Source organism: Lepisosteus oculatus, chromosome 14 (assembly GCF_040954835.1).
Source record: "Lepisosteus oculatus isolate fLepOcu1 chromosome 14, fLepOcu1.hap2, whole genome shotgun sequence".
NCBI lineage: Eukaryota > Metazoa > Chordata > Actinopteri > Semionotiformes > Lepisosteidae > Lepisosteus > Lepisosteus oculatus.
Genome location: NC_090709.1, coordinates 34,291,969 through 34,318,159, shown reverse-complemented (window position 1 = coordinate 34,318,159; position 26,191 = coordinate 34,291,969). Strand labels below are relative to the sequence as shown.

The following is a 26,191-nucleotide window of genomic DNA, read 5'->3' as shown; positions in this document are numbered from 1 at the left end:
TATGCTAGAACAACAGAAGGATTATTTACCACTACCGATAATTCTTTTCCTCTTATTACAGAGATTTCTACATTACAAGACAATCGACGACTTAGATAAAGGAATGTCATAGTAAACACAACAGGCAAGGAGAGGGTTCAAACCCGCACTCTTCACTTTACAAGAGCAACATCTTACTGCTTGGACACCACACTCCATGTTATTTCCCATCAAGGCTATCACGTTTTTAAAATAAAAGAAAATAAATCTGTGTGTACAAATTGTAATGAGGGAATAAAACAAATATAATTATTATATGATTGTTTAAATTAATTCTACTGAAAGTTTAATAAATCGCATGGAAGCAACAAAAACAATACCGTGATTCTTAACAAGGAGATTTGGGGCAGCAGTGGGATTCCAGCTCACGCCCATGAAGAGACTGGAGCTTTAATCCAGCCAATTACCAGTTACCATTCATAGCGGCTTTTCAGCACTCATAGTCTGACTCTGTGGTGCTATGACGCTTCAACCTCCTTTTTCAGAGATGCTTCCTCTCACTTGGTGCAATATTCACTTCTTTGGCCCTCTGAATACAATTCTTCTGCGGAACAGGCTCAAGATTCTGCTTATAGTGCTCGTGTAGATATTTTATTTTTACAGGAAGACGCATTTCGAAACCTCTCCTGTTTTGGAAAAGTTTGAACAGCATATTTTATACAACGCACAAACAGTATTCTAATTGCAGACTGCAGATCTGTGCAGCAATCAGACTAGATTTCACTGTGATTCTGAAATATTTTTAGCAAAGATATATAGGTTTCCTTGAACCTTTAATGGAAAACAACCTTGCTTCCAATCTCTGATGTCATTGTTAACCTGTTAGTACCAGTGACATATTTAGCCAATGTCCGCCTGGAATTTCCCCCCCTTAAACATTTGTTATATCTCTGCAGCAGAACATAGCAGGAGCCTGGTTCAGGTCTTAAAATTGAAGCTAACCCCCTTGGCTTTAAGTTTCTTATATTTCTTAATGTGTCCACTCAGCAGACAAACATGAATAAAACCCAAAAAAACAGCTGGCGAACATTTTTTTTGGTCTTCAGAGGTCAGATTTCTCAACTATATGCATGTCAAGGGCCTGGGAATGATTTGAAAACCTTGTTCTAGGTGGCTACTAGCTTGGATAAAAATTTGGGACAAATTGATCAATTAGAAAAAATTCTACATCATGTTTTGTGAAGACTGGACCTGGAATGAAATTTCACACCTATAATAAAAAAAATCATAAAAATATTGAAAATAATAAGAATTAAAACCATTGCAATTGCTATAAAAACCTTAAGACACTGCTAGAGAGCCTTTATCTGCTGTTATGCAATGAAAAAAAACCTAAAAAAAACTAAAACATAGTTGCCTTCTGGTGTGAAAAAAAGGAGCACTGATAAGAAACTGATAAAAAACTGATTGATTATCCCTTCTGAGTCAATGATTGACAGCTAAAAATGCAGCCTGAAGCTTCTAGAGGAAGTCTCACCTCCTAAGGGCTCTGAATGGCTGAAAATACAAAGAATGACAGCGGTTTTTACCAATCAAATCGCCTTATTTCTGGCACTCGTTCCTCAAACATTTACTACGTAATCAGTAACGTTTACTAGTCTCTAGCTCTTGAGATAAAATAGTCTGGGTTATTTTGGATATATATCATGCTCCAGAATAAGGTAAAAATGGGATATATATATATATATTTGCTGGTTTTTGCTTTTGCGGTTTTGTTGGTAAAAATGTATGATATTGACATGCTGTGCTTGATGGGTTGCCGTGTGTTTTTATTGGGATTCTGCTAGTTAATTAATTTATTGGTTTATTGCATAATAGTGTCATGTCAGTGGAAACAAACTTTATAGTTTTGTTGTGGTGATATTTGAGAATACATGCATGTGAAAAAATTTGTGGAGCGGTTTCAAACAAACGTTGTTTATCTCGCGTTTATCTTAAAAATAAAAAGTGTCATCTGGGGAGACAAGAGTGGTCCTCGGTGACCGCGATCCGGACTAAGTTAACAAGTGTGTAATTTAAAAAAAATAAAACAAGTTAAAAATAAATGCTAAATGGGTTTAACATTCAGGAATGTAATTGGTCAGATGCTTACGATAAGTGATGCTGGTGTTTCGTGTGATTTAGCGAATTCCAAAAAATATTCATTTTAAAAACGGCAAGAGCTCGTATGAAAAAAAAGTTCGTAAGTATCTTTGTTACAACAGCCGCGCCAGAACTATTCAGAAGCTGTACATCAGAAAAGTACCTGAACTTGACTGGTTTATATTCAGTTATGTGCATTGGGAACGAAAGGGAAACTTAGATGGATTTTATTAGGGTTTTAGGAATCAGAAAATCTATTTTTACACGTTTATGCCTACGAGCAGAAATAACTTTCTGCTTTCAGCACTTTTTTTGTTTCTGCTTGTAACCTCGAACAGAGAAACCCAGTACTGACTCACAGAAACACCCCGGAGTTTCTGTGTTTCTGGGATTTAAGAGGGATGTATGCAGCAGTGTTACGAGTCAGGAAGGAGGAGACGTGCATTCCGCACGGGGAGCGTAGAGCAATGAGCCGCACCTGCTGCGCGCTGAGTCCTGTCCTATATAACCACTGAGCACGGACACAGAGTCTCCAGCCAGTGTTGGAGATTTATGATTTCAATGTTTTTTTTTTCCTTTTGAGCAGAAGCTGGGTTTCTTCCTCTAGTTAAAGTTATTGGAGTTGTGGTTACTGTGCTAGACTGTCGGGAATAGCGCTTTTATTTATTTTTTTTGTCAAGCAGTCTGCTGTATACTGTACGTGAAATAAAGATAAGAGTGCTTTCTTGATATTTCACAAGAGTATACATAATTTTTGAGCTGTTTTAAAAAAATGAACTGGAAGAAAAGCAATAGGGCTGGAGTTTATAGACTGTGATGCAAATACGAGAGTAGGAGAGGAGGGGACTAGTTCAGGAGCACAACCGGCCCTCTCCTGCCCATTCTCCCACCAGGGTCTGTTGTAACCCAGTGTGAAATTCAGCTCCTTGCAGTTCAGCTTTTGATCACTCAGCTGCTTTGCCCTGGGAATATAGGGCAAATAAACAAGATAGCAACCAGACTAGAGGGAGAGTTTTCATTCCTAAGGGATGACTTGTTTTACAACAGCAGACAACTTAAAGAAACAAAAACCTCTGTTCTGCTGCTCCAGGTTGGTTCCACTGGGAACAAGTGTGGCCAGGAGCTCATGAACAGTAATTAGGGGTTGTTTCCACAAGGGGGGCTGGAGTAAGTTAGATGTCAAGGGCAATAAAACTCATTAGACCTAATTGACCAGTTAAAGTGAGTTGTTCTGCTTTCTGCACAGAAACCAGTGCTCTCTTCTCAATGTGTGGGTGAGTCTGTCAGTGATATAACAGCTAGGCAGGACTGCCACTGTGGTCTATTTCATCACCTGTGACCCCATCTTCCAAACACAACAGTCCAATCTAGCATAGAGTGTCCCGGACTGCTCCGTCAGTGACAGTGGGAGGTTTATCTTGTCTCTTGTTCCGCCAGAATGTAACAAATAGTGACCCCTTAATGGAGGAAACTTTAGCTTTTGTAGGTAATTATACCACTTGACAATGTTACAGGTGTTGGGGGGGGGGGGGAACCCCTAGTGATCCCACAGTCTCACATAGACAATGGCCAGTCTACAAAAACCTCCAGTCAACACAGCCCTGACCCCTGTTATGTCACCCAGGTCTTCTCTGTGAGACAATGATTATTTAGGAAAATTGTAAGGAATGCATTCCAAAGCAGTCAATGGAAGTATGGAATTAAAATAGTCAAGTCTTGATAAATAGAGTATATTATCTATTTATTATACCTTTACATTGTGACAAAAACAAATTTCAAGTCCATCATGAGCACACACAGCATATTGAAAACAGGTCTCTGCACTGCAAAGGAATCTGTTCACTTATAAAAACTTTAGCTAATAAACCTGAAATGTCATTTCTTTTACTGCTTGTTCTTTAAGGTACTAACTCATTGACATTATGTACATTAAAATAAGACTATTCACAAAGAAAAAGCATTTATCACAAATGTATCATGCCAAATAAACTCTAGTAATCAAGAGCAATTAAGAAAAGGAAACAAAACCATCTTTTGAGGATGCCAGATAGAAATGTAAACACACACTCACACGTGGGGCCAATCTTACCAGAAATCAATTAACCCACCAATAATCTTGGACTGATGTCTGAAAACCAGAGCAAACAGTACAATATTGAGGTACTAAAGCTATTAGTAGAACAGATCTAGCTTCTCAACATAATACTTATGTCTGAACTTCATTGAATAGTGACACTTCAATCTTTCATATTCAATATTTTTCACAAAATCAACAGCTGAGAACAGACCGCCATGTACCTTTATCCAGTGGTTTTCAGAGCAGAGACATCCGTGTGGGCAAGAGTTCTTTCCCTGAGGTCCACTGCACGTCAGCTAGCCACGTTCTGGCTGGTTCGCGTGTACTCCTGGGAACGTCGCCTGTAATGAATATTGGAGACTTTGTACAAATTAATAATGTGAGCATATTAATATGATTTGTGTTGAGGCCAAACATAGACAATCACTGTTAAAACTTGAATTCAACCTCCAGTGTCTGCTTTTGAAATGCTGATCATCACCCGTCTTCTGGCTTCTAGATGCAGGTGTTAATGGATATTTCTTGTCTTCTTTTTTTTCCCCCCATATGCTCTTCTCTGTATCATTAAGTACTTCTGGGTCATTTCATGTACCTCGTGGCATCTTGGCTGGTGGTGAATGGCAGGCAGCTGCTCTAAAAATAACATGCCTATTAATATGATGTTGAAGACAAAACCAAAACAATACAACTTTGTTTTGCACTTTAAAATTTATCACAAGCTTGTCATATTTACAGTCATCAACTGATTTAGGCTGCTGTTCCTGTGAAAAAAGTCCTTTGTTTAAGAAAGATTCAATTTAAAATCTTTAGGTTTTAAATATAAACCACTGGCAATATGGTAATCACTTTTACAACTTTTAAGAAGTTGCAAGATAGCTCTACAACTATGTTGTCCTTAACCTATTCAGAAACTACCACTAATATTGTAAGAAATTGTTCTCTAGACTCTAGATCTTGTGGGCTCTGTTCTCGATGAATTGGAAAGGTGTTGTTCATGAAGTCCAGTACTCTGTCGATCTCTCTCTTACCAAGAAACTACCCATCTAACGCTGCAGGAAACTCCAGTGCCTGGTCTGGGAATGCTGTGCTATTCAGATTCTGTCAATAAATTTCAAGAATGGTTCACCTTTTTGTTTACACTGTGGCATTTCTTTGCAGTAACAATTGAGTGGGATAGTTATCTGCCTTCTATACTCTCCTGAAAATCATGTATCTTTTTAGCAGTCCCATATCCCTTCCTTATATCCTTGCTGATGAGAATGAGAAATGCTATTTTCAAGACATTAACACGAATATAATTTTTACATTAATTCCAAGGTACAAGAAAATGAATATCTTCAAAATATGCACTTTAATATACTTACTTAGTTTCTTTTTTGGAAATGGTCAGTGAATCAACCACTCCAGAGCTTGTCCTTCACAGAGGAGCTCTTCTCCCCTCAACAATGTCCCTTTTTGTCACAGACAGAATTATGACAGGCTGTTCGTTGATTATAAATGACTTTCTTACAGCCCTTACATTGTCTTTTCTCTTTGATGGATTTATCCATCTTCCGATTTGCCTCCTTATCCAGGAGGCAGGCTCAGTGTTTTTCACGAGCATCAATGCAGTTTTTGTGCAGGTTCATCTGAAAAGAAAAGACATCTCATCTCTCCCTGTGAGCTTCAGCAGTTGTCTTTGTGATGACCTTGCCATTGTTATCACACACCACCTCTCCCTTCTGGAAACACCTGGAAGTCACAAACTTCTTCCCCTTCACAGGATCGTCAGTGATGCTCAGGCCTTCCCAGATTTGATACTTTATCAACTTTTTAATTTGCATGTCATTTGGTGGCAGTCCTGTGTTGGGCTTCCAATTCTCTAGCACTTCGACACTGTTGATACATTGGCTGACCAGTCCATCTTCTTCGTCTCCTTTCACAGCTGCTGACCTGGGCATTACAGCGTAGTTTAGTGAAGTAAAGATGAAACGGCTGATAAAACACAAATAAAATGCAATTAAGGTACATTCCAGATTTTCTTAAATACTGTACATGATTGGAGCTATGCAGGTGGAGGTCTTTTGTTCGGTATTAACATGGATTTTAATTGGCTTCTATGAAAATTGGCCATGGTGTGAGTGAGTCCTGTGATGGACTGGTGTCACATTATGGGTGATACAGTACTTTGCATCCACTGCTTGCCAGGATGGTTCCAGTTCTACCACAACCCTGAATTGAGTGGATGGGTATATCAATGTAGCCATCAACTTGCATGTTCCCCTTCTTCACTAAATGTAAAGGAAGCCAGCTGCTGTTTTAGGTTTTGTGCTCTTTAACAGGAATTATGACCATTTTTGTGCCCACAACACTTTCTTTGCACCCATTTCTCGAAGTGTAATAGCGAGAAAATAAAAATGAATACACCAAACTGTAAAAATCCCATATATGTAATTTATTACTTTTGTTGTATGAAAGTATCCTTACTCTCATGTTCTTTACCACCCCTGGGTGCTGCAGGTGCTTCAGGTGGAGAAAGGCCTGCAGGTAATCCAGTACAAGAAGCTGCTCAGGCAAGGTGATGTCTTGCCCAGTCTGTGCAACACATCTCTCTTTGCAACCATCAACACCTTCCAGCAATCCTTCGTACTTGGTTCTGGACTCTGCAACTGTCTATATCTGTGGGAGAAATTCGTACTCATCAACTTTTTTTGTATTCAAATTAAAAGTACAACTGAAAGAAGTTTTATAATGAAAATGACCTAATTTTAGTAATCTCTTGGCAACATTCTTACTGTTCTTCTTCTGAATATCCTTTAGGATACTTTGGAAGTTGATGATGAGGTTAGCCAGGCTGGGATCCTCTACTTTCACACTGATATCATTTAGGATGTAGCCCGGAAAATGGTTTATGTTCTTAATATAATTAGCAATGATTTGGTGAGACAGTCCAGTGGTCTTCATTTGGTTACAATAATTGTTGTTTTGGATAGGCCCTTTACAAAGTTTAAGGAAGATGCAGATGGATCCATAAAAACAGGAATCTGGAAACATTTTCTACCTGATAAATGTAGAGTCACTATGTTTATGGCTGAGATTTCACATGGGTGAATTTTAAGCTAAGGAGTAAAAACATGTGCTATGGAAATATCACTGCTCAATTTTAAATGCCTTTAAAAAATAAATACCTCCTGAGAGCAATCTGCCACTCCAAGATCCTTGGTAAGGTCCTGTTTAAACCCAGCCAGGTGAGGAGCATCCAGGGAGTGCGTTCTGTCCAGTCCTGCCTGGGTCACCATCTTCCTGAAAGCCTGCTGATGGCTTTTAAGAACTGGGGGGACAGAAGGAATACAAAATACACATTTAAACATTTTTACTTCTAAGACAAACTAGAATACAAGTATAAAACAAAAGATACATTTGGAAAAAATAGAAAGTTCTCCAGAACTCACATCTTCCCCTTCCTCTTCCACTTCAGTCTCTGGCATCTCTTCCTCCTGGACAGCAGCCTCTTGCTCAGGGCATCTGGACCACTGGTATATCATTTTAACATACCCTTACATAAAGGTAAAGGTTAGAAATGAAACAGAAGAACCCTTATAAATTCTAAATATCTTACCTTGCTGATGTGTCTTCAAGATTCCACATAAAACAGTCCATGGACTCCGCCAGTCTCACATTCTCACCACACATGAGCCCTATGCTCTTGCAATCCCCGACCTGCCGATTCCTCAAGTAATTCAACAAGTCCTTCTTGGCCTGGAGTGAGACCTCACTGATCTCCTCTGCTGAGGCTCATTTCATACACACCCTCTTTAGGTGAAGAGGAAACTGGTCAAATGTCTTCAGGCAGGTCTTGCACACCAGAGGAATCCTCATGGGTCTCTTTTGAAAATAAATAACTTTTGTGTAAAGGAACAAGTCAAGACTGTTTCAGTTTCTTAACCGAGCCTTAATTTTCTCTCCAATAGCTTCACCATATTGTTTATTGTATTTTTATCAGAATTATACCTTGCTCTAAAATAATGACTTTATAAAACAACTTAACTCTTACTTGGTCTTGTTCGCAGTCTTTCCAGTAGAAGTCGTTGTAGAATTTAAAAACTGCTGTGATAATTTGATCTGCCCGAGTGTCCTTCCCTAACCCAGTATTGATAGTTTGTGTACTGTAGGGTCCAAAGGTGGTGTTCTGCAATTTCCTCCCATAATGTTTCTTTGATCAGTTGGAAGCAAGTGTGAAAGCTTCCTCCCAGTGGGGAAGCTCAAGATCCTCTAGTTGTATGACAGATTTTCGTCGTAGTGCTCTTCGAGGATCTGCAGTGTGGTGTGAAGCCAATTTTTGGCATTGCTTACCAGCTTCAGATATGTGAGTTTAGATGGCTTGGCAGGTTTTATGAGTTCCTCGGTCTTCCGTCGTAGGCTGGCGGGTGCTCGGTTCTCCCGTCCAATAAAACTGCTGTGTTTTGTAAATGGTGGACTGTTTGGATCATTTTGTAGATGATCCTGGTTCCTTGGTGGAAGGTATCCTGTCTGACATGTTTGTTGTGTAGGCAGTGTGGAGGGTGACCATACGGTTGCTTGCATTGTCAACTCTGGATTGATCCATACTTACCATTTAAATGCCTAAAGCTTCGTTGACACCGTTAGGTTTCCACTGTTAGGCAGCTTTAACTCTGTAGAATCTGTGGCTCCATAGGAAGACTATCTTGCCTTTCTGTGTGTCGCTATGTTTCTGCCTGGGTCTTCTTCAGGCATTGTTCTGGAACACTGTGTCCATGCTGGCTTGTTTTTATCCTGTTTTGTAAGGGGCAGTGTGTTGTAGTTCCTCCTAGGGGGCTAGTTTGTATCCTATGGTCTGTGTTCCTTCTGTACGTTTCTGTTTGAGTAGGTGCAGTTTCAGTTGGTGAATGGGTTTCTGCTTTCCCTGGTGGGGATTATGCATGGACCATTAACATCTCAATAGGCAATCAGGGTCTTTTGTTTTCCTCCCTAGTAGGACTGTGCAAGCTGTGTGAGTTTCCATAGCTGATTGGTTTCAGTTATTCTTCTGTTTGTTGCGTGTTAGTATGGTGAAGAGTTCCAGTCCCTGTAGGATCTGGCTAGTTAGGAGAGGGGAACAAAGCTCCTTCTCCCAGACTTTATCCGAGAGGGGACCATCTGGGACAAGGAGAGGACTCTCCTTCCAGCGACTAAAACCCTCCCGGTTTTTCTGATGTACAGGTCTTGTGTAAAGATAGTATTAAGTCTTTTGATCCACTCCCTTTCCTTTTTCTTTCTTTCTGTCTCTGTCCAGTTGGGGTTGCTTTCCAGTCCCGTGGTTCCTGATGTACCTGTGTTGTGTCAGCTGGGTTCGGATGGAGTTACCCGTTCCCCCCACATAGGTCACCCCGCACTTTTTGCACTGGATGCTGTAGATGGTGTTATTGATGTTTTCTGAGAGTGCCCTTTGCAACTGGAAGATTTCTTTAGTTTCTTTGTTTTGGATAGTTGTTTTCTGTTATGAAATGTTTGGCTCTTGGTGTATATGATCTGTTGTGTACAGGTTTTAGCTTGCTTTGGTCTAATTAATGCTAAAGGTTTTTGTTTTTTTCTGTGTGCAGATATGATTTTGTGCTCCCTCAGTATGTTTGTGTTTTCTAATATCATGGTTTTTGGTTGGTTTTTATGCTGAGTTGAAAATATGATGTGTTGAGGGGTATTTTTCTGTCATCTGGAGTTTTTCTATTTAGAAATGTTTGTGCCACATTTTTGAGGAAACTTTGTGTGTATCTTCTCTGGCATAAAGCTTGGAAGAGTGTTTATTTGGCTTCCTCAAAGTCTTGTTGTTGTGTACAGATTTTGTGGAAGTGTAGGAGTTGTGATTTTACCAGTCCTTTGAAAGTATGTTTTGGGTGGAAGCTATCCTTGTGCAGTAAGCCGTGTGAATGTGTCTTTGAAAAATACCTTGATGTCCAGTTTGTCTGTGTTGTTGAAGGAAGAAACTTTGTATGTGGTGGTGTCTAGGAAGTCTATCAGGCTACCATGCTTGGTGTATTTGAGTTTAATGGACCTGTGGTGTGTGTTGAGGGTGTTAATGATTTCTTGTAAGGCTTGATATGTGCTGCCTATATGTTTATTTTTTATATCTTTGCCCTGTGATGGACTGGTGTCCTTTCCAGGGTGTAGCCTGCCATGTGTCTATTTCTTGCCACATTTTAAAGTGGAGTTATAATCTTACTATTTTTACAGTTTTAAATTGACATTTACAAATGTATATTAAAGCAGCTACCCACCTGAACTAAACTATGTCAGCATGTGTAGTCTGCAAAGGAACAAGTAATAGGTTTATTCCATACTTAAAAGAGAATAGAGAAAACTCAACGTTTCGTCTGTGAAGCCTTCAGGTGTGAGAAAGACAGGGCAGGTTACAAAGATTAAATAGCACAGAAGAACAAAAGCTGGGAGAGGGGAGGAGGCAGGAGCGGCAGAGAGGCCACTCAGGAAGTGCAAAGTGGAGAGAGGTGAAGAAAGGTATGAAGTCAAGACCTGCAAGAGAATAGAGAAGATTACATTAAAATAAGTCAGTCATTGAGAGATCCTGGCCATTTGAGGTGAAAAGAAAAACTATGGGCTTGGAGAAATCTTTAACCTTCCCAGCCCTAATATGTTCTCTGAAGCATTCTCCTAGACTCCTTTCGGTTTCCCAAATGTAGATAGCTGGGCATTTTTTGCAAGCGATACAGTAAATGAGATACAGGATGTTGTCAGGGTTATCCAGAATTGTCCTGTGATGCCCTGAATGTCGTTAGATATGTATTTGCAAGTGATGCAGCGAGTGCTGTTGCAGGGGAAGGTGCCAAGTGCGAGGGAGCTGTGAACAAGAAGCTTATGTGGTGGTCAGCGATAAGAGATGATTGGGCGGTCGGGAAAAAAGAGTACCGATGGAAGGATCGTCCTGTAAAATGGAGTCATTGTTAATGATGGTCCTGGGGATAAAAATTGGGTTAGGGTGGTAGGAAAGCACCGAGGGAATGCGGTTGTGAGACCAGGAGTTCCAGATTGAGTTGATGAGCCGAGGGCTGTTTTTGGCCTGGGAGTAGAATAAAGTGACACCTTTCGTCAAACTTTTTGACAGGTACCACGCCCCCTTTTTCAGGCAATGGGAGGCCACCATGGGCAGATGTCCTGCCCCCTTTTTGGCTAATGGTGCATCATTACGAGTGGATGTCCCGCCCCCTCCAGAGCCAATGGTGTGTCATTATGAGTGTTGTTGTCCCGCCTTCCACTCCCTGGGCCTCAGGGTCCAAATACCCACCATTGCATCCCCCTCAATTTATAAAGTGTATGAAAGTGTATGAAAGCACGTATTAGCGATGAGGGTTGGAAGGTGATCAAGTCTGCCGTAGGTTTCAGCGCGCTCTATTATAACCCTAAGGAATCGGGGCGTTACGGCGGTGTGTGGGGAGTCTGGTGAGGGCCGCGAGTTCCCGGGGTGTAAGCGGCACCAGCCGCAGCCAGGTGTCAGACTGGTTGACCCTGATAGCATGTCTCAAAAAACATCAAGCGCGCGCGCGCGCGCACACACACACACACACACACACACTGAGTAAAGTGGGCCGCGAGATCCCGGGGTGTGGGCTGTTGCAGCCAGGGTCCGGTGACAGTGTGGTTGACCCTGACAGCAAGTCTCAAAATACAGCAAGGGCGTGTAAACACACACACACACATACACACACAAAGTCTCACGGAAAGAACTCGCAGGACAAATAACATGTGAAATGTGAACCACTTTACTTCATCAGTAGGTTTTCAAACACAGAAACATCAAAGGAAACATCCCAGTATACACTTTTGAACTTTTCACACACGTTACAGACTACTGCTTGCAATCACCAATTAAATGTTGGTGCAGAAAATCAGTTGTAGCTATCACCCCAACATTGTTCAGAAACTCAGCAGCATCTGAAAAAGCATTCATAAGGCCCTTTCCCTCGCCATTTCTATAGCCATGAACACCAAACTGGGCAACTCTGTCTAACAGATCAAATAAATTTGCCTGAGTGATCAGAGGGACGGTGTAACCACAGGTTCTATATAAAATACGTTGTATTTTGGAATACACACCGCTGAATCCGCCAGGCTTCAGTTTCTAATCTGAAAACATCAGAATCACAGTAATTTCACTCATGTTCTTTACAAACACATCTATCTCTTTAACAAATTCAAGGACATGAGCATTCTGTTTATTGATTTTAATTTCAAGCTTTGCAGAAAGAAGGGTGTAAAGAACTCTTTGTAAGAATTCTAACGTATATATTCGGAATTCTTCATTCTTTAGACGATGGCTCACCCGTCTCTAAAACACAGCCATGGTTTTACATAGATCTTTTTTTCTCTTGTGTAAAAATAAGTATAATGTTTCTTTTGCAATGCACCAAAAGTCACGTCTAGTATTTTTCCATCTACCTTTTCAAGTAAGGAGCGTACACACCCATATGGCGATCGGTTGTCAATTATGTTTCTCAGCAAGTGTTTTATACTCCGCTCAGTATGATTTGTAATGGTATAGGCACCCAGGCCCCTGGCGATGTACAGAACAGCCGATAAAATTTGGGCTAAACTGAGAGACGTATAAATTTCTAACGCAGCAAACGACACATCTTCGTACCCATCCGCGCACCCGTCAACCAGGCATGTGTGACCCCGTTGACCTGGATGATAAATCAAACAGGCCTCGCATTCATCAATCAGAACCCCCTTTAAACAATGGCTGAAGATGCAACATTCCACCGACTTTACAATCTGATCCATAGCATCAGGCTCATTAGAGCCATCATTAGCTAAACTAAGTTGAACATCATCATTATTAACATTTTGGCGAATACATATGCACAGACACGAAACATTCAAGCTCGATGGTAGTTAGAAGATTGATGCGTCGACCTCTTCGTTATTCTATTAAAGGAAAAAAGAAAAGGAAGGCTTAACAAAATAAATAGGCATGCTTTTTACCTAAACTATTTACCATTTTAATGCCTCTTGTGTGTTAGAGTTTTTCGTTTCCTCCAAACTGCCGCGGTTTAATATTGACTACTTGTAGCGACTCTTTATCATCAGTCGTTGACGGTTCACCAACACCAGATTCCCCGTAAGTGCTCACATGACAGCCACTGTCACACACCACTGAGTGCGGGGTCAGCTTTTGCTAAAAAGAAGACGAAGTGTTGAAAATGATATACGCTAAGCGCAGATTGAAACAACAATTCCATTATCAGAAAAAATATTTTAGCAACTTACCTCTTCAGTTTGCATAGCAGAGGAATCCGATGATTCACTACTCAAAGAAGCCATCTTCGCAGCAGTCAATATCGGGGCCTGACAGCTAAGGTGTCACATTTCAAAACCAGCAAGTCGGCTCATTTAAGCATAAACTCCAAATCCGTAACCATGCCTACATAGCTCAAGACAGTTTTCAAATGGTTGTGATGTTTTAGAATGCCCCACCATATCCCCCTGCCCCAAAATCACACGTGTTTTATCGAGAGCGAAAAGTAATCACGTTGAATTAAAATACGTAAGCTTAATTTTAATGAGAAATTCTCAACAGCTTTACAAAAGTTTGAAATACTTTTCCACATACCGTGAATGTAAAGTCTTTAAACCTTAAAAATATTCACATGCAACCCAAACCTCAAATGATGTGTGTTTGCCTAGAAAAGAAATTACATTGAATCAAAAAATGTAACTTATTTTATTTTTTGAGAAGAGCATTGTGGGGCTGGTCTTTATATTTTAGTGGATAGGTCATAAAAGTGTTAAAATAATTGAATAAGACACATTTAGCAGTGATAACTTTTAAGCACAAGCAAAAAATTGATATTTATAATGCATATAGATTTTAACAATATAACGGACTTTACTAAAATGTTTACTTTTAAAATAAATCCTCACCCAGGCATCTGCCGTTAAAGGTTATGGGATGTAGACCCACGGTATCCAAAGAGGAACAGCTCTTTCCAGGGCACCCCGTCAAGAACAGCTCCTCGGACAGCGCGAAACAGGCCATCCAGCAGATCCGTCAAGCACGCCCTCAAATCCTTCAATCCATCACAACTGAAAAAAAAGAGGTGCAGCAGCCCCTCCGTCCACTTCCTGCACACAGGGCAGAGGGAGTCCTCCTCAGCATGGAAGCGCTGCAGTACCATCTTGGTGAAAACGCAGTTGTGACGGATGAAGTCCAGCTGCTTGCATCTCTAGGGCAGGAAAGGCAGCCTCAGACATAACCAGATTCATGTCGGCTCGAGGTGGCAGAAGATCTTACCACAGAACTCCTCAGAGATTGGCACACTGAACCGTTTCGCCACCATCAGCCTGTAGAATATACTGGTGGTGCACTCCAGGAGGTCCACCCCACGGTCCCCCCATTTCACCCTCAGCTCCGGCCAGGCCGGGCCTGCTGCCCCGTCTTATGGACGGAGCTTCTCCAGCCAACTGTCCGGGAGACCGAGTTTGAGCTGCTCGTAATCCTGATGGATCTTACTGACAGGCAGCTTGTTGTCGACTTCTCGGACAGCGTCGACAATAGCCTGGGTGGGCAGAAAACTGTCCTTTACTTCATAAAGAAGATCCTTGACCTTGGATATGCCAGCCTCGTAGAGCCGCCTGTTCCATCGAGACCCCAGCAGGGGGTTGAGGAACAGAGGCTGCTCCAGAAGCTGGGCCCGGGTCTCCGGCGTGTAGGAGACATGCTGGGACATGAACTCCCCCCACGCCAGCAGGACCTCCCTGTAAAAGGGGGGCAGATGTTTTACCAGCCCCGGAGTCAGCCTCATCAGGAGGGTCTCCTGCCCCAAGCCCCCACAAGTCATCGAGGTAGCGTACCATTAAAAATCTTCCAAATGTCGACATTATCCAGGTCAAGGAATTTCTTCACTACTTTCAGCCTAAAGCTTTTCAGCTTCAGGCCTACATCACACAGCTTCAGCCCACCCCTGGAGATTTCCCCAATGAGGGTGTCATGAGCAACCCGTGGAGGCTTCCCCTCCCACACGAATCCCACCACAAGTTGCCTAATCTCGTTCTCTACCCATTCAGGAAGAGGCATTACAGACACTGGGTACCACAAGAGGCACAGGCACAGTGTGTTAACGAGCAGGACCCTTCCCTTTAGGGTCAGGGACCTGTGTCTCCACTGATTTAGCCTGGCCCTCATCTTAATGAGCTTCTCCTTCCACAGGAGAAGCCCAGTGGCCTGCTCATCAGCGCTAATGTAGACGCCAAGGACCTTCAGGTGACCCGTCTCCACCCTGAAAGGGTAGCCGAGGAGCGGGGCAGGGTCTGCCCTCCCCACTGGCATGACCTCAGACTTCTCCAAGTTTACCTTGGCGCCCGAGGCAGCGCAGGAGGCCTGCACCACCTCCAAAATGGCCGAGATCTCCGCCACCTCTGCCAACGTCAGTGTGGTGTCGTCAGCATATTGGTATATCAACGAGGTGGCGGTGCCCCCAGGCAAGGTGACACCGCACACCCCCTCCTTACTGGGGATCGCCAGACCCAGGGGCTAAGGAGTAGAGCAGAGCTGACAGAGGGCAGCCCTGCTGCACTGACCTGGTCACTGGAAAGAAGCTCGTGAGGGAACCGTTCACCTTGACACAGCTCATGATCCCCTTGTACACGAGCCTCACCCAGGAGATGAAGGCCTCGCCAAAGCCGAAGCTCTTCAAGACCTCAAACAGGAAGGAATGCTCCACACTGTCGAAGGCCATCTCCTGGTCCAGTTTCAGGACGTATCCGCCCTTCGGCTGCTCCCGCTTAAGGTCCACGACATCTCTGATGGAGCACACCGTGTCCGCGATGTCTCTCCCCTTGACGCAGTAGGTCTGCGAAGGCGACAGGATCCTGGGCAGAACCTTCCTGAGCCTGAGGGAGAGAACACGAGTTAGGATCTTATAGTCCGAGTTCAACAGGCTGATCGGGCGAAAGTTTTTCAAAAGGGAGGGATCCCCCTGCTTTTTGTAGACGAGAGATCACCCCCCTTCTCATAGATGGGGTCAGAGCGCCGGTCCTGGCAGTCTCCTGGAACACCTCCAGAAGGAGGGGCCCCTGGGACTGCTGAAAGTGTCTGTGGAGCTCGGAGGAGAGCCCGTCCCACCCTGGGCTCTTGTTAGGAGACGAGCCCCGAAGTGCCTCAAGCACTTCCTCCAAGTTCAGCGCACTGTCACAGAGCTCACGATCGCTCTGTGACAGGCGGGTACTCACCCACCCCTTCGGACCAGAACAAGGCGCTATAAAAAGAAAACACCTCATTCCTAACGGCCTCGGGGGCAGAGAGCCGCACACCGTCCTCTCCCACCAGCTCCTCGATGCACCGCGACACGGAGGGCCTCTCCTGCTCCAGGCCGAAGAAGAACCTCGTGCTCTTCTCGCCCTTGGCAAGATACTGGGCTCTGCTGCGCACCCTGGCTCCTCTCCACTCCTCCTCCAGGGCTTGCAGCTCACCCCTCAGCTCCAGCAAGAGTTCGCAGCCCCCGCCGTGATCTGCCAGGAGCCCGAGCTCTGAGGCGATCCGAGCCCGAAGCTCTCTCTCCCGCCTGGCCTTCTCCCGCCCCTGGGACAGGCCATACGAGATACTGAACTCTTTGATGCCGTACTTGAGATTATCCCACCTGACCAGCTTTTCTGACCTTATTAAAGCACCAGAGGCCGGGGCCCCGGTCCTCCTATGCCCCTGCTAGAGAGAAGTGAAGCACAGCATGGTCGCTCAGGGTCGTGAACACATAGTGCATCCGGCTCAGGCACGGGAAGAGACTCATGTGCCCCTGCAACAGGTCGATCCGGCTCTGTCTCAAGACACCTTTGACGACCTGCCGTCTAGAAAAGTCCCTCCGCGCACCATAAGCCTGACGCCACGCATCCACGAACCAGTGAGCTTCCGCACTGCGCTCCAGGAAGCTGCGAGCAGCGCTGCTCTTAAAGGTCATCCCAACCGCGACATCGAGCGCACTCAGTGCACAGTTAAAATCTCCGACGACCAGCCCTGGCTGCTGAAAGCAGCTCGCCTCCAGCTGCTTGAAGAAGGTGAGCCGCTCAGCTTCCCCATTGTGGGCGTAGATGTTGCTCAGCAGCACGGACTGTCCAGGAAACCCAAGACAGACCTGCAGGAGCCAGCCCTCCGTGTCGCGGTGCAGGAGCCTTACGCTCTCGTACACTCCCCTCCTCACCAGCACAGCCACCCCCCTCCTGCACAGGCTGGAGGCGTTGCTGTAAAACAGCTCCCAGTCCCACTGTGCTCGCACCTTCCGGACACACTCCTCGTCCCAGAAGGTCTCCTGGAGGCAGACAACATCCGTCTGCCCCAGCAGAGCTAACACTGCCCCCAGCTTTGCTCAGTCCCTCAGCCCGTTGGCGTTTAAAGAGGCGAAAGTTGCCATCACGCATGAAATTAATTTTCCGTCCCGCGCGACAGTTTCCCCGCCCTTTCTGCCACATTCTCATTGCCAACACTTGCCGCTTCCTCCCCACCTCCTGTCTCCGCCACCGCAGAGACATCAGGGATGAGTCTGCGGACAACTCTTGAACTGGGCTTCAGGTTGGGCTGAGGCCTGACGTGGTGCCACTGGATCCCAGCCTTCGAGGGCCCAGGCGGTTGTACCCCGGCTTGCCCACTCCCCTCCCCCTCCTCCCTGTCCTCCCTCTCCACCCCATCCATCTCCACCACCTCCCCTTCCCCCTCCATCTTCATGCCCTGTAATACCCCTCCTCCATCCCTGCCCCATCCATCTCCAGACACCCATCCTCCATTCCTACTTCCACCACTTCCCCTACCTCTCCTCCCACGACCATATCCAACTCCCCTTCCTCAGTCTCTGCCAACGGTGCCTGACCGAGTATTGAAGAGGCTCCCTCACCTGGCAGGCCGGTGTCTTGTGGCCGCTGCAGGGCAACCGGGCGCTTCCCCTCAGGCTCCTCTGGGTCCTCGGGCGTCTTTTCGTCTGGGCCTATGTCCACCTTGCCAGGGTCTTTTCGCCGTTGCCGCTACCGCTTGGTCACACGCCTCGCAGCAGCGCCTTTGCTGACCCCAGCAGGCTTCTCATGCCTGGACCCAGAAGAGGGCCCTGCTGGCTCACCGGTTAGCTGGGGAACTGCTGACGGTGATGGTGGTGGTGGTGGTGGTGCCGTCGCCTCCTCCCTCTGCCTCTCTCCCTGCACAGGCTGGGGTGTCAAAAGCCCACTGGTACGCTGAGGGGCCGCCTCTGGTGGTGGTGGTGTCCGTAGGATCTCAGCTGCACCACGCTGCACCGCCGCATGTTGTGGAGCAACCTCCCTCTGCTTCTCTTGCGGCACAGAGGTGCCACAGAGGGACGCAGCAGGATTGTTAGGGCAACGGGGCGCCTCTGCTGGTGGAGATGCTGGCTGGTCCCTGGCTCCTTTCTGCTGCGCTGTACCCAGGATTGGAGGGGCCTCCTCTGCCTCTCCCCCATCACCGGCTGGGGCGTTGCTGGCTCACTGGGGTCCTGGGGCGCCGCTGCTGGCAACTCTCCATGCTCAGCTGCAGCGGCCACTCGTAGTCCATCTTCAACCCCCTCAGCGTTGCGGGCAGCTGCTCCTGCGGCGGCTGGATCTTCCGGCTCCGGTTGCAGTTGCAGCTCATGAGCGCATGGAGTCAGTCCGGGCACTTGGCAGCGGTGCAGCACGGTGGCCTGGCTGTCTGCACTCATAGCAGAGGAACTCAGGGCAGTCCTGGGCGATGTGCCTTTGTTGCTGGTCGTGGAGGACCCTGAAGTACTGCTCCCCTTCTGCCGTGGCGAAGCGGGTGCTGTATGGCAACGAGGCTACATGCTCGGGAAAGCGAATCCGAACAAACCTCGTGCCATCAGCAATGGTGGTCCCGGGGTAGTGGCGCATCCTGATGTCCGAAATCACTCTCACCCCCCAGCTACTCAGCTTCTCCTTGATAGTCTCGTCTGAGATATATGCCGGGAGGTGGAGGAAGGACACCACTACCTCCTTCCGCTCCAGCCAGCGGCAGTAGCAGGGTGTGCCCTGCACATCCAGCCCCACAGCCACCGCGTCCGCATGTTCTTTTGAGTCCAGAGTCAGTTCAAACTCTTTTGGTGTCCGGGGGTGGCAGGCAAAAAGAGAGCCCTCCCCACAGACGCCGTGCACAGCTGCGATAATAGCACCCGCAGACGGTTTCTCCACGCCACGGTTTCTCCACACCGCTCACATCCACCACAACAGTATGCGCCCTTGCAAAAACCCGCCGGGGGAGTCGGTCCGAATTCCTCATCCTTCTCTTTCCTACACCACTCTCCTCCTCCACTACAATAACATTCTCTGCCTCCATGTTTTTTCCTTCCATTAAAACACAAACAGGACTCAGAAAGCAACAAAAAAGCAACAAAAAAAAACAAAAAAAACAGAGCTAGGCTGAAGGGGAGGGCTTCAAAAATCAACCAAAAACACCAAAAAAATCAAAGTCTTACTTAAGACAAATCCTCTGTTCCTCTTCTTCTTCTCCTTCTTATAGAGAGGACAGCTCCGTCACCTCTTTTACGACGCTGCTTTTTTTCCCTTGCGTTTTTCTCTTCTTCCCACGTTCTCTCTCTTCACTGCCTTCGTCCCCGCTCTATTTCACTTCAGCCTTTCACTCTTGCTTCCTTCCAATGAGGACGGAGCTGCGGGAGAAAGGGCGCTATAGAGGATCGCTGTGGAGAGCTGCTGCTGTGCTTTGACATCTGAGCTCTGTGGAAAACGATCTCAATACAATTCTGAAAAACGCGACTCTCCGAACGCCAGCCGAACAAGTCTCCACAGCCAAAGCGCTGTGTCTCTTTTCAGCTGGCGATAAACCTTTCCTCGATCCTTTGCGGACTTGTAAAACTGTTCCTGATCAGAATAAAAAACGCTCACGCTAATACACAAGCACCCGCGTCTCGCCAAAGCTGACAAATAAACAGACGGACAAGCCGCACTGCACGTGTGAACAGGGGAATGAGCGAGCGAGCGGGGATAGGGCGCCTCCTGCGCTTAAAAGCTTACAGCACCTGGTATTCCCAGGCGGTCTCCCATCCAAGTACTAACCAGGCCCATCCCTGTTTAGCTTCCGAGATCAGACGAGATCAGGTGTGCTCAAGGGGGTGTGGCCGTAAGCGAGAGCAAGGCTCGCTGGCACCCTTCTTATTGAGAGGACAGCTCCGTCACCTCTTTTACAACGCTGCTTTTTTTCCCTTGCGTTTTTCTCTTCTTCCCACGTTCTCTCTCTTCACTGCCTTCGTCCCCGCTCTATTTCACTTCAGCCTTTCACTCTTGCTTCCTTCCAATGAGGACGGAGCTGCGGGAGAAAGGGCGCTATAGAGGATCGCTGTGGAGAGCTGCTGCTGTGCTTTGACATCTGAGCTCTGTGGAAAACGATCTCAATACAATTCTGGAAAACGCGACTCCCCGAACGCCAGCCGAACAAGTCTTGAAGTGGAAATCTAATAAGTAAATTGATTCTTAAAATGTAGAGAGCTTTGCAAAAAAATATATTGGGGCTTTTAGATAATATATTTCAAGGATGTAATTGCTGTGCTACAGTACGTGCAGAATTTTAGAAAACAGTGCGTCAACAAAGTACACTGTTTAGGTTACTTTAGAAGAGAATGTACCAAAACAATATATGCTGTCTGGGTCGTTAGAATTAGCTGAAAGTAACTGATAAGCTTTGAATAACATATCTAGTGCTTCTTCTTTCGCTTTTTGATGTAATCTGTTTTCTCTTAGGGAAAGGGGAAGTTTTAGAAGGGACAAAGCGCTGAGCTTTTTTACAGCGCAACGTCTAATAAAAACCCTGTACTGCTTGTAACAAATTGAGTCTCTGGTTGCACTTTGCGAAGTGGCAGCAGGGGTCCCAATATTGCAATATTGAAATAAAAATCTTACTCAGGTGAGAACTCTCTCTTGTGGCTTCCTTGATAGTTATATTTCCATGACACCGGTTTTAATGTCTGTAGATTGTATCTTATTTTTATTTTTTGTTTTGTTTCATGTTCATATTATGTGTTTTCACCCAGTTGACTCCAGTTCATAACAGTTCACCCAGTTAATAGCCACTTTTTATGCGCGAAAAACGGGTGATCTTTCTATCCCGTGATCAGCTTAGTATCTTTCTGTAAGTGTTTTTCTTCTTAATTAAACGTTTAAAATACATGAATTTCATAAAGACAACACACGTTTCGAACAGAAAAAAATCATATTCTGTTCTCTTCCTGGTATGTATAACAGATCAGCAGGTCTTATTTTCCCAATTGCTTTTTTCCACTGTATTTACATATTGGCTAGCCAATGTCCTCTCTTAGCTAGGTAATGTTACTTGTGGATGTGCTTCTGCGTTGCGTAGAAGCACATGTATCCATAGAAAGTGTATTATACTACTATTTGAGCTACAGTACATAAAAATAATTATATCGTTATTAATTTCTTTAGGTACGTGATTCCATATTATATTCCCTATTAATCAAATTCTAAAAGTATGCTTTTGTTTACTCCGATAACGAGCACATTCACAGAAAATGTTAATATCTTATGACTTTTCACAAAGTATATAAACTTAAGATGGTCAGAAGGAGCATGTAAAAACGTTTCCGAAACGTGGTAAAATCTTACTACATGTAAGACTTTGATGCTTAAAATGTTTAGGAAGAAAGTGGAATACTGGTGTGTATTTTTTCTTTAAACTACCAATACCAGCCATATACAGTTTACACTATATGTTTATGTTCCTAAATTAATATAGTTTATGGTGGTGTATCGTGGTTGTAGAGGTTTGATGGGTTTACTGTGACAATTATTAATTGTAGCAGTAATCACGAGGTTGTTCGCTGTGGCTTTTAGAAAATCAATCGTCAGAACAACTAACAACGCACACACACGGGTTCAATACACGAGATACATTTATTCATATAAATTGTGCACCAAACATATACTAGTCTGCCTGGATACGAGCGGCAGACCTTACTGTGAGGGTTATCAATATACAAGGTATATAATCTCGAAGAGATGCCAACACAAAGAGATACACAACAGAGAATATATGTCAATATATATCGTTCGTTTACCAAATCGCTAATCAGTGTTATTACCCACTGTTACTCTAAACTCGGAAGTAAATACATTACTCATGAATTAAATTGATAACAAGTTGTGTTGAGGTACAATTGAATTCTCGAGACACAATGTAGAACATGGGGTTTACTTATCCACTGTGTATGGATTTGGAATTTCCCGGCACGAACACCAAACCAGCTGACAGGCTCTGTTGCAGCCTCTGTTCCAGCGGTTGTCCAATGGGCGTTGTCCCGGCGTCCTCTGGCTACCGGCCAACCAGTTGAGGTACAGCTCGGAGCAGGACGGGCAGAGGAATCTGACTGCGGTGCGCAGGGCAGTCGTTGCTCCGAGGAGATCTACCAGCAGTCCGGCTGGCTAGTAGAAAGTCTCTATGCACAGAGTGTGACCGCGAGTCCTCACAAGTCACTCTTTTGCCTGGGAAGAAGCTGGTTCGTTCCCGGTCCAGCGCTGCTTCTGAATAAGCTATTCAGGTTGTCGACGAGGGTCCAACTGTAGGCTGCCGTTGATCAAGCGGAGCATTCACGTTGGTAGAATTCTGAGTACGTACGGGATCCTCGGCCTTGCGCTTAGAACAAAGTCCAAGTCCCTTTGCAGACAACAGCAGTTGTCACATGATTGTCTCTGAGGATGCGCGAAAATGGCCAAGGAGAGCCCCGATCTGAGCTTGCGCTCCCTTTTTGACCAAGACACAGATGTGTGCTGATTGGTTGAGAGTTTGGCGGGAATTGGAGACCCACGTGGTATTACCACGCCCTGCCAGTCCCTGATTGGTTGATCAAGGTGAGATATGAGTCACTTACTCTTGACACTTAGGAATGCAGTCCAGATGTCCATTTGGCACTCCCTAGACAGATAGGCGCCAATGGATGACCATTGATCATGATAGCCAGGCTTAGCTAAGTGCATCCCCATCTGGGAGCTGTCCCTTATCAAAAGAAAACATCTTAAATCAGCCTGCATGAATACTTTCTCTGTGGCTGCACCACAGAGATGGAAGGTGAGATGGGGCCTCATTTAGGACAGCATACCACCGCTTAATTCTGTCTTATTAACAAGCATTGCCACTACAACGGCATCTCTCCTGTCAAACTTCCTCCTGACTTGTTTGACAGGATCTGGGCCGTGGTGAACAGTGGGAAAGACGCCCTGTGGAGAGTGAGGAACATGGGGCTGTTAAAAAGGCATCGAGGTCCCAGTCAAGGCAGCAGGTAGCCTGGCCCTGTTCATCACCCGAGAGAACTATTACCTCAGAGATCTGTGGAGAGAAGGGAGGGAGGAAGCAGAAAATCTGTGAAAAATAGAGAGCATAGGTCAATATCTCAAGAAACTGTGAAAAACATTATCATGTTTAAGTAAAGAATGTGATTTACACGAGAAATAAAGAAATTGTTGCTATGTAACTGGTACCGTGTCAAAATGTAATGAGATGTGATCATATATACTGTTTTAAGTATGTATATTAATGTAAAGCTTTCTAATTTGTGATGTCCTGTATTTTTTTGTGAAAAGAAAATAAAGTTCTTAAAAAATCGATTCACCCAGGGCGAGGCTCGGCCATTGCACTCTGGCTGTGCTGACCCCTGCGAATTCCCCAAATGTGGGAATCTCGACTGCATAATTTCTGGTAGTGGGGGACTGCGTTCGCGCTCTCCCCTGATGTGCTTGGTCCAATATCGGATACGGAAGAGTTACGACACCACGAGCTGCGATAGGATCCCAGTTCGAAAGCCACTGCTGGGTCCCGGTTTCTTTTAGTTAGAGGTCCGGAGAAGCATTTCAAGCTGGTTACACTACTCCTTCCGGACATTCATTCCCTTTTCAAAGTCAGTCGTTTTGCTGTAGTCTGCATTATTAAAGCCAATTTATTTGGCCATGGGGGCCTCGGTACTGTATGCTAATTCTCAAGACAGTTTCACCCGTTTTCTGATTGCTAGGTTCTGTACCAGTGCAGACATGTCAAACAGTGAATGGCTGTACCTCTATTGTATCTGTGCTCAATGAATGAAATCAGTAATAAATTAATATATGTATAGTTATACGAAAAACAAGTGGTTTATCGACTCATCTTCATTTGCAGATTTAGAGGCAGCTTCGATATTCGTTTTACAAACTGTTTTTTTTTTCATATGGGTCACACACATGCCATAGCAACAAAACATCTCTAGAGATGAGGCTATAGATCACCTTTCCATCCTCCAGGTTTTCCTCCAAAAGCCTAAGGCACCAACGGTGACCCCTGCTGGCCGAGAGAGCAAAAGCTTGCAGCACCTGGTATTCCCAGGAAGTCTCCCATCCAAGTACTAACCAGGCCCAACCCTGCTTAGCGTCTAAGATCAGACGAGATCGGCCACATTCAGGGAGGTGTGGCCGCAAGCGAAAGCCATGGCGCCTAACTCGCTACTTGAAGCTGTGTATGGCTGGGGCTCTGTGCCACCCAAGCGGGACTGAAGGATCGTTCGTGTGCAACTCTTTGGAAAGGAGCCTCTTTCCAAATCGCATTGCATACCTGGATGTTGGCGAATGTGCTCCCTTGTGTTGGCTTGTCCCGCACTGGAGGAGAACAAACAAACTGCACGGAGGAGCACAAGGCAAGTCTTCACAAGACAAAAACCTTCAGTGCACAGCACTCTGAAAAAATTTCTGGGCTGTCGCGTGTTTATTTCAGCACATAAAGCGCACCAGTCCAACACGTCGGCCGGGCGCGCGGCGCCTCCACCCTCTTGTGGCCTTGCCGCATCAGAGCAAGAGGCTCCTTCTCGCTGCCTTTCCGCTGTGTTGCAGAGCCCCGAGAGGGAACCTGGAGCGCACACTTTGTGGGGGGCGGGGGACCGCGTTCGCGCTCTGCCCCCGGTCTCTTGCGCGAGTACTAAATTTCACAGCGCCAGCCAGCGGCCAGGAGACAAGTACAATATCGCGGGACAGGGGGGCCTCGTCATTGATTGTTACATAAGAGACGGGGATTAGGAGGAGACCCCGACTGATTGGTAAAGGGGAACACTAACACCAGAGTGACACCCGCGGCGTCTCTTTTTGAGAGACGCCCTGGGATTTCTTAATGGCCAAGGAGGGTCGGGACCTCGGTTTTATGCCTCCCCCGAAGGACGGCGCCTGTTTGTGCAGCAGAGTGTCGCCATCAGGATGCTGGGGCATAAGAAAGCCACACAGACCGCAGGGTGAGCACTCCCTACTGGTCCCAGTCACACCTCTTGCAGGAGCAGCAGCAACCTGAGCTTTTCCAGGGGGAATCTCCCATCCAGGTGCCGGCTAGGCTCACACCTGCCGGGCTGCCATGGGTGAGCCCAGTCGAGAGTCGCAGGGTGAGATCTAGTCACCGGGGAGAAACGATACAAGCGAAGGATTACTCGGCTCCCAGCACTTGAGAAGACCGACAAATGACTCGTTCCCGCAGGAGCTGAATGTACCTGCATGTGTCGTGTTGTCTTCTTCCCCCGCCCCGCTGTGTTTGCTGTATTGTCTTTGAAGCCGGCCCCCGAGACGAGACGGGCTGTTCCTGTGCCCCAATTAACACTTTACAGGTGCCATTTCCCGGCATTGTGGCCATTGTCGGTGGTCACACGCGATAAGATAAGGTGGAGGAGAGCGGGGCATGCCCAGCACCAGACATTCAAGGAGGGGGCTGTGCGAGGTGAAGTGAGGTGCGACACACCGGAGCCCCGACGCTGCTAATGCGGAGCACTTGTTGAACTGGCATTGAAAGGACGTGTGCACACGGAGCGAGCCTTCCCTGCGGCGGAGCGTGGAAACTTTCTCCCCGCGCTGCAGGAGTTGTGTGCGCTGCAGCGGTGCCGAGAGAACAGCACAAAAGGCAGCAGGCTCTGGAGAGCGGGTAAGAGACGGAGCCTTGTTGGCAGGCGAGCAGGCCCGTTTTTTGGAAATTGCTGAAAAGGCTCCGGTGTTTGTTCGGTG

At 45.9% G+C, this 26,191-nt stretch overlaps 2 non-coding genes and 1 pseudogene across 2 annotated transcripts; 1 reads left to right on the top strand and 2 right to left on the bottom strand.

Moving 5' to 3' along the window:
• Window positions 1–20,190: 20,190 nt before the first annotated feature.
• On the bottom strand, window positions 20,191–20,309 carry LOC138245338 (5S ribosomal RNA). Its single transcript, XR_011193948.1, has one exon. It is a non-coding gene; the product is annotated as a 5S ribosomal RNA (ribosomal RNA).
• Window positions 20,310–23,755: 3,446 nt separating this feature from the next.
• On the top strand, window positions 23,756–23,920 carry LOC138243545 (U1 spliceosomal RNA). The gene has a single exon (XR_011192200.1). It is a non-coding gene; the product is annotated as a U1 spliceosomal RNA (small nuclear RNA).
• A 600-nt stretch (window positions 23,921–24,520) lies between these two features.
• LOC138217824 (5S ribosomal RNA) lies at window positions 24,521–24,639 on the bottom strand (annotated as a pseudogene).
• Between the last annotated feature and the right edge of the window lie 1,552 nt (window positions 24,640–26,191).